The sequence below is a fragment of the Syngnathus typhle genome, linkage group LG7 (genome assembly GCF_033458585.1).
Source record: "Syngnathus typhle isolate RoL2023-S1 ecotype Sweden linkage group LG7, RoL_Styp_1.0, whole genome shotgun sequence".
Taxonomy (NCBI): domain Eukaryota; kingdom Metazoa; phylum Chordata; class Actinopteri; order Syngnathiformes; family Syngnathidae; genus Syngnathus; species Syngnathus typhle.
In genome coordinates this window covers 10661615-10670349 of record NC_083744.1, presented here as the reverse complement: position 1 = coordinate 10670349, position 8735 = coordinate 10661615, and the positions used below count along the sequence as shown (strand labels likewise).

The 8735-nt window shown below is 41.3% G+C and overlaps 1 protein-coding gene across 1 annotated transcript in view; it reads right to left on the bottom strand.

Annotated features, from left to right (window-relative positions):
* Window positions 1-7232, bottom strand: part of slc1a2b (solute carrier family 1 member 2b) — a 30260-nt gene extending 23028 nt beyond the window's left edge. The window contains exon 1 of the mRNA XM_061283027.1: window positions 7039-7232. The gene's annotated coding sequence lies outside the window, so the exon portion shown is untranslated. The remainder of the gene's footprint in view (window positions 1-7038) is intronic.
* Between the last annotated feature and the right edge of the window lie 1503 nt (window positions 7233-8735).

The window sequence follows — 8735 nt, the reverse complement described above, 5'->3', positions numbered from 1 at the left end:
CGTGTCTTAAATGTTTCTACTGAGGTAGCAGTCCTAATATCCATTGGTAGGGCATTCCAAAGCTCTGGAGCCCGAATAGAAAATGCTCTAGAGCCTGCAGACATTTTCTTAGCCCTCGGTGTCGCTAAAAGGGTAGCGTTTTGCGAACGAAGGTTACGAGACGGAACATAAGGAACAACTAGGTCGACGAGATATGAAGGCGCTAAGCCATGCAGCGATTTATAGGTTAATAGAAGAACCTTGAAGTCACATCTTAAATGGACCGGAAGCCAATGTAAGTTGGCTAGTATTGGGGTAATGTGATCAAATTTTCTTGTCCGAGAGAGCAGCCTTGCAGCGGCATTTTGTACTAACTGTAGACTTTTGATGCGGGACTTAGGAAGACCCGAAAATAGTACATTACAGTAGTCCAGGCGCGACGTGACGAACGCATGTATAATAGTTTCCGCATCACCGGTCGAGAGGATCGGACGAATCTTTGCAATATTACGAAGGTGAAAAAACGCAATTCTGGTTATATTCTTAATGTGCTTTTGAAAGGAGAGAGTTTGGTCAAATATTACCCCGAGATTAGTTACAGTATCGCTTTGAGTGATAGTACGGTTATCTATAGTTATAGCGGTTTCCTTGAATAAGTGTTGATAACGAGCTGGACCAATTATCAACATCTCAGTTTTATCTGGGTTAAGACGAAGGAAGTTGAGAGACATCCATTGCTTGATCTCCGCAAGGCACTTCTCAAGATTACAACAATCCCGCGGATCTGTCATCGATAACGGCATATATAATTGGGTGTCATCCGCATAGCATTGAAAACTAATATTATATTTACGTATTATGTCCCCAAGCGGAATCATATAAATATTAAAAAGAATTGGTCCGAGAACCGATCCCTGTGGGACACCACATGTAACATTATAGAGCTCCGAGGACGCATTGCCATGGACCACTCGGTGCGTCCTGTTTGATAGATAGGAATGGAACCAGCCTAGTGCTGACCCTGAAATACCAACACAACTTTTAAGACGCCCTAATAAAATATCGAAGTCTACAGTGTCGAAGGCAGCACTAAGATCGAGTAGTAACAGTACAGACGAAATGTTTGAATCCATAGCTACGAGGAGATCATTAGTCACTTTAGCAAGTGCTGTCTCAGTGGAATGATTAGCTCTAAAACCAGACTGAAAAGTGTCGTATCGATTATTGGCGACCATGTAATCAATAAGCTGCTGCGCTACTACTTTTTCAAGAAGTTTTGCTATGAATGGGAGGTTTGAAACTGGCCTATAATTACTGAGACAGTCCGGGTCAAGATTTGGTCGCTTAAGTAACGGTTTAATGATAGCGGTTTTAAAGGCTGTTGGCACTATCCCAGAGGAGACAGACAGATTGATTATATTTAAGACGGACAGTCCTAAAATTTGAAATAATTCTTTAAGTAGTTTGGCTGGAAGAGGGTCGAGTAAACATGTTGTTTGTTTAGCCGCACTAACAATTTGTGTAAGCCTTTCAAGAGACACGCTTTTAAAAGTTGAGAGGGTTGTTGCATGATCATCAGCGTTGGTAAACGGCGTGCTCGACCGAGCGATTGGAATGCTATTCTTGATCTCATCCCTAATGGATTCAATCTTTTGAGCAAAAAATTTCATGAACTCATCAGCTGAGTGGAAGGAACTATCGGAGGTCGGCTGGCGCAGAGTCAGCTTTGCCACTGTATCAAATAGGTGTTTCGGATTGTTTTTATTGAGATTAATAACTTGCGAAAAATATCGAGTTTTTGCTAAGATAAGCGCATCTTTATATTTCAGGAGGCTATCCTGCCATGCCTGATGGAAAACCTCAAGTTTGGTTAGACGCCATCTGCGCTCATGCTTTCTACATAATTGCTTAAGCGTACGCGTTTCATCTGTGAACCACGGAGTAGGCACTCTACGGCGAGTTTTCAGACGTAACGGCGCCACAGAGTCAATGGCATTTAACAATGTCGCATTGAATTCATTCGTAAGATTATCAATAGAGCCGGCGTATGTGAGAAAATTAGTGGTTGCCGGCGACAGTATTTCAGATAGCGCAGTTGCAGTCATAGAGTTGAAATGACGGCTCCTATAATGCTGATTGCTCTCTTGTCTTTGACAAGGAACTAAAATTTCAAACTTTATTAGGTAATGATCAGACAAAACAGTAGTGTATGGCAGTACTGCTATATTTGAGGTTGCAAGTCCTCGGGATAATACCAGATCTATGGTATTTCCATTCTTATGCGTTGCTGCCTGTACAGCTTGCGTAAAACCAAAGGTATCAGTTAAAGTCTGAAACGCCGAAGTAAGTGGCTCTGACGGTAAATTCATGTGGATGTTGAAATCGCCCATGATAATTATATTATCCGCATTGGTTACTAGATCAGCCACAAATTCTGAAAATTCATCCAGGAAGCCAGAGTAAGCCCCGGGTGGACGGTAAATAACAACAAGATAAAATGACGGTAAAGCGGTGGATCGGACAATGAGAACCTCAAATGTTTTAAATACGTTGATCGAACGAGGCCTAAAACTAAGCTCGGAATTCGAGATGAGGGCGACACCACCACCCTTTTTTCGAGGACGCGCCACATTTGTAGCATGGTAGCAGTGATGATTCATAGTACATTCATACATTAATTTACATTCAGCTCACCCTAAATTCTCTTTACAAGTCTTACTTTAGATTAACATGTACGTAGAAAAAAAAATTCTTCACAGGGTACAATTCATATGCCAAAACAACTGAATTGTGATACTTCTTGGTGGAAAAAAAACCTCATGTGCTTTGATTACAGTCCCTCTGCAGTATAAGTATTCTGATTTCTGGTGTTTATTGGAGTGTCTGTGGTATCAGTTTTGTGTTTTGCCACATTTTAGCGATCCAGATGCAGTCTTCTATTTTTTAAAATATAATTTGCCCGTTATAACGACGAAACCATGTGGACGGCACATGCAGAATTCTTACCATTGTTCATGAGGTCTTGTATGTATTTGTTTTGAAAACAAATCAATGACTGACCATCAATTATGATTCTCGGTTTTAACACAAAGGGTAGTTTGTTCTCAGCAGCTTGGTCTTTGGTGTCAGGAGAAAAAAAAAAACGAGACCCCCCCTCCGTTTAGCCCCAACCCCTTTAGCATTCATTCCGAGAGCAATTCCGTGACTCCCACTGCTGACCTGAATTCTGATGGAGCAGGTGCCAAAGAGATGTGGGTGTGGGCAGTGGCGAAAGGTTACGTCTGCTTTATCAACATAAACACATCCTCAATCGCACTTAAAGTTTAAATTTATGAGGGACTCCATCTTAGTGTGTAGTAGTCTAGTATTTAGTCATTTCCTTTTTTGGAAATTTGCCACATTACTAGTAAACGTGAATTTGATGGGGAATGGATTATCTTTTGGTTTGTAATGAGGTGACACTGGAAAGAGAGGTGAAAATCTCTGAGCTATTTTCATTATTTCTACAATTACATAATTCTTGTGTTACCTCAATTTTCAAACTCTGTAATGATGTCCAGCCCATTAATAATTCTTACACGACTAAATTTAGTCCCTTGCCACTTTCATTCCCAATGTTGCTAGATTGTGAATACTTTCAGGTTCTCGCGTACGTATACGAATATTCTACGGGGCCACTGGTCAGACTGTGAAATGTCCCCATGCAACTCTGTTGTCATGGCTATAGTGAGATACTGATCTTGTGTTCTTTTTGATGCGCTGAACAATCGTTTGGAATTGTCACTGTTCTTATGTACGGTTTCTTTTGACTTTTTATCAGGGCTTTTGGTAACAGTTAACATAGTTGGTCTGTCAAGACATCGATGCCCACTTTGTGCCCCATGCACTATTGCACTGATTGATTGGCAACCTGTCCAGGGTTTAATCTGCCTTTCGTCCTATACAGTATGTTATGTTCTATTCTGAAGTCTGAACCTAAACAGGATAAACGGTATAGAAAAATAATGTACGTAACATTCTGAATTAACATATTCACGGGCTGGTTTGTTAAATAGCAGTTGTCTCATCGCAAAATTAAAGTAATGCCTCAACGATGACCATCAAGCGGTCTATCGTTTTGCCACCCAGCAGAAGCCTCTTGTGTTGTCCTGTTCCTGTGCAGTCAAACAGAAGTGAAGGGATCCAGGCTCTTTGTTTGGTCAACCCATGGGAAAGACCCCACTCTGTGCAGACCTCTGAGAACTAAGACACTGATTCTAAAGGCGGGACTGCATTAGCGAAATAAAACAAAGAAAATTACAGCGTATCTATTGGAAGATCCATACCAGGAATCCAGTTAATTTAAAGAGCCCAATAAAATGAATACAATTAAAAATTGGGTGATAATAAGTCAATATTCAAATGAAAGAAAAACAAAATCAAAGAGAAAAAAAACACAGATTTTTTTTTTTTTTATTAGTACAAACATAAGCATCACTTTAGACAAACACAAAGTTGTTAGCGAATGAAACAAGGAGTTGGATGGTACTTTGGCATCCTCCGTGTGTTCCCAGGAGGATTACACAAGCAGTGAGAGCCACACAATAACAGTAGGAAGTCCATGAATGGAAAGCCTGAACGCTGATGTGGATGGTGAATTTTTGTGATCAATTAACATCTCGTATCATTATTTTTACCCCCATCATTAGTATTTTTCCAATTTGGTTTAAGCGGCCTAACAGCAGAAGCGAGATATAATTAAGTGCTAGTTCCTTAATGTACTGTGAGTATGTTGCACCTTCATGGTGCTTGTGCTGCCCTTTTACTTCATCATGAACACCTATAAGGAGCCGCTCAACAACAAATCTCTAAATAAAATAAACATATACACTTAGAGAAAAATATCGCCATATTTCAATCTCTGCACTCTTTTTCTGTCACTCCCACTTTGTCACCCACTCTTTGTCACACGCTTGGCAGTGTTAGATCTCAGTTTATCTGGCAGAAACAAGTCTTTGCAACTTTTTGCCTTATTTTTTTTAATTATTATTATTTTAAGGAAAGCTTTAGCCAAAGTCAAGACAGAAGAAACAGCTATTTCAGCTACTGGCTTTCATCCAGAAGAAACATCATATCGCTCATATAATTGTCGTCAATTCCTGTTTGAGCTAGATTTACAGTAATCCATACAACGTGTGATGGATACTAATAATTCGCAAAGTTATTGAGCTTCATTTGCATCCTGACATTTCTATCTTACAAATTGATTTTCTTTCACCACAAAACTGTTCTGTCCTATTTTTGTCTTGATATTATTTGCCCTTGGATTGGCTTGCGTGTTTCAATCTTAGCTCCCCCATTTATGTCATACTACAGCCTTGACTTAAGCACAAACGTGTATGTATGCGTGCGCACAAACACACACATACGCTCACACACACAGGCACACACGCACGTATACACACATTCATGTAAACCTACAAGGTACCTTGAGCAATGTCTACCCTAATTAAGGCATTGTTTGCCCAGATGGCTGGTCTTACTTAATATGCTCCGTCGGGTCAACATGTTCATACGTACTGATTATTATTATTTTTGTTCATTATGCTTGCAACCATCAGCACACACAAATGCTGCATTTTTCGTTATCTCACTGCAACTATTGAGATGGTAAAACCTTCATATACTTCATTTGCTTTTATTTGTGTTATTTGATGCAATTCTTATGATCATTCTGTGATATGGGCAAAGCTTTAACAAGAACCAATGGATGAATCCCAATCTCCCTTTGGAGTGATTTTTGATCAGGCATTATGACACTAACATGAGCACAAACACACGCATACACTTAGATATAGGACATTTATACATCAAAATGACTCATCCCGCCTTTCAGCATGTGCCTTGGACGTCTGTGCTCATTCATGTAAAGCACAAAATGCTACAGTACAGTAGTTCAGAGAACAGCCTCTGGGAAAAGGACAAAACGCATTAGCTGCATGGACACTTTTCAATACAGATTCTCTCGGCAATTACACTGAACGCCAGCTCTCTACAGACTCCGCCCCTGTGACAAAATGGCCATGGTCCAGCCAGTATGTCTCACCGGGCAGAAGGGCTTGTGAGTGATCCAACATCCACACTGATCTCCACCATGGGCGCATCCGTCAATGTGCTGCTGACAGAAGCGTTCGCCTACACACCTTGTGCACGTTTTCTAAATTGATGAGCTGGAGGTGATCAACTGATGGTGCCAAGAGTGTTGGTTTCCATGGTGACGCTGGTGCTGCTGTTGGGAAACTGTTATGTGCATGCGTGTTTGCGTACATGCCTATTGTGGGCTATGTGTTTTCAAATCCGTCCATTCATGAAAGGCCTATTTCAAATGTTGCATTTTTTTACTCATGGTATATATATTTCTTATTGATTGTTTTCTTGAGGAAAACAGAACCTTTTACCACAAAACCTACATTGATCCAACTTGTTGATTATCTTTTGCAGTGATCAAAGTTCGAAGCAGCTAAACAGCCACATTTAATAGTATCCCGTTGCCACAAAATCATGGTAGGCTACATTAAAACAGACAATTCATTGTTAAAGGATGAATTCAACCTCAAACTAGTTTCTTATCTATTAAAATTCATCACACTAAGGTTTAATGTCTAAAATAAAGCAAACTCGTGCATTGTTTATACGCAAACAATAAACACCTGGTTCAAAGCCAAATGCTTGCAAGAAGTGGCAACCGATGCGCACACGGTTCCATTTAAATCTTTAAACCATGCGGTGTTATTCTAAGTGACAGAACATAAAGGTTAACGCGCGTCAATCATCTGCAACAAATTACTTGCAATTCTCCATGCATGTCTGATCATTTTAAATGAATGAACCCAGATGGATGAAAGCGCCCTGATGGAATGTGCCGCGCATCTCTCCATCCTAATTTGTGCGCTGCATACACGGGAAAAGCGCAAGAATTGCAATCTCGCTTGCTTGCACGTCCCAATCTGATTAAAATAAACAATTTGCTGTGAGTATTGGTGGGCTGCATGGCCAGGTGTTTCAAAAGCAGCATCTTACCTTTATTCCAAACCTGAAGAAAGAAAGTTTTCGGTGCAGCCCCTTTGCAGGGTCTTGTTGCATCCGCGTCACGGAGGCTGAGGCAGCACAGCGAGCCACTGCGATCCACCACAGGAGCGCTTGACGGAGAGAGCACGGTGACGGCTTTGGTCTCAGTAGTATCCGAGAAGCTGTGCTGCTCAACGAGTCCACAAAACGAGCTATGCCTCACCTCACCCTTCGGCGCTTGGCTCCCCCACTCGCGTGCGCCCGCCCCCTCCTCTTTGTGTCGTCTCAATGGGGATGCCATATCTCTCCAGTTGGTGAAAGATGCAGCCTATACCTGATCTTCCTCCCTCTACCTCAGATGCGCGCGCTCATTTGCATCACATTGAAAGTTGACACAAACCCAGCCAAAAATAGTGACTGGGGTCGTTAAATAAAAGTTCCACCCATCCATTTCAGGAGGTGTCATCAAATAGGCCACTGAAGAAAAATGATGGTTCTATTGTTAGCATTGTCAAAATAAGTTCTTTATTGATAGATTACTTCCTTTTACTGTCAGATAAAAATCATCAACACAATTTCATTCTCTAATCTCGTTCATGTTCTCTTAACACTTTTGTCCATTTTCAACGGAGTGTAATATGTCCCAGGTCACTTTTAACCTCTAAATCTCTAAATCTTTAACACAATTTCATTATCTAATCTCTTTCATGTTGTCCTAACCCTTTTAGTGTAATATGTCCCAGGTCACTTTTAACCTCGGCCATGAATATCTCATAATAATTGTCTAGATCAATTTATGAACAACAGATCTTTTCAAAAATAAAAAACAGCCTATGTGGCATGAATTGAATTGAACGATTATTTGTAAAACTTAAACAACCAATGAAAATATGTTTTTATGCAACACCTTGAAGAGGAAAGTTCATCCGTCCGATTGTCCGTCCAATCGTCTGTCCGTCCATCCGTCCATCCGTCCATCCGTCCATCCATCCATCCATCCATCCATCCATCCATCCATCCATCCATCCATCCATCCATCCATCCATCCATCCATCCATCCATCCATCTTCTACCAGGTTTGGGTCGCAGGGGCAGCAGCTTCAGCACGGAAGCCCAGACTTCCCTCTGCCAGCTAAGAGACATAGTCTTTCCAGCGTGTCCTGGGTCGTCCCCAGGGTCTCTTGCCGATGGGACACGCCCAGAATACCTGTCCAGGGGACATCCTAATGAGATGCCTGAGCCATTTGATCTGGCTCCTTTCAATGTGGAGGAGCAGTGGATGACCACCGAGGATGAGCCACCGAGGAGCTTTTTAACCTTTCCAGTGATTTCAAAGTATTCTCTCCACTGATTCCCATCATCCCGAGTCGAGGTCAAAAGCACCCCAACTCCACTATACATGATGACATCGGACGGTGGTCCAGAATTTTGAGTTGAGAATAATCTACGTTTTGGAAGTACGGGCAGAAGATGGACCACTTGGAGAAAAACAACACAAGCACAGAGATAAAATGCAAACTCAACAAAGAGATTGTAAAGCAAATATCAATGTGAAGCAAACGTGCTAACCACAGATACCAAGATTGCTGCCCAGTGTGCCACAAAACGATAATATTTCTAAATAATGAAGGATGGATATTTGTCCTGAAGGAATCATGCCGGTACCATGACGTGAAAGATATTGCATCCTTTTGCAATACACAAACTGT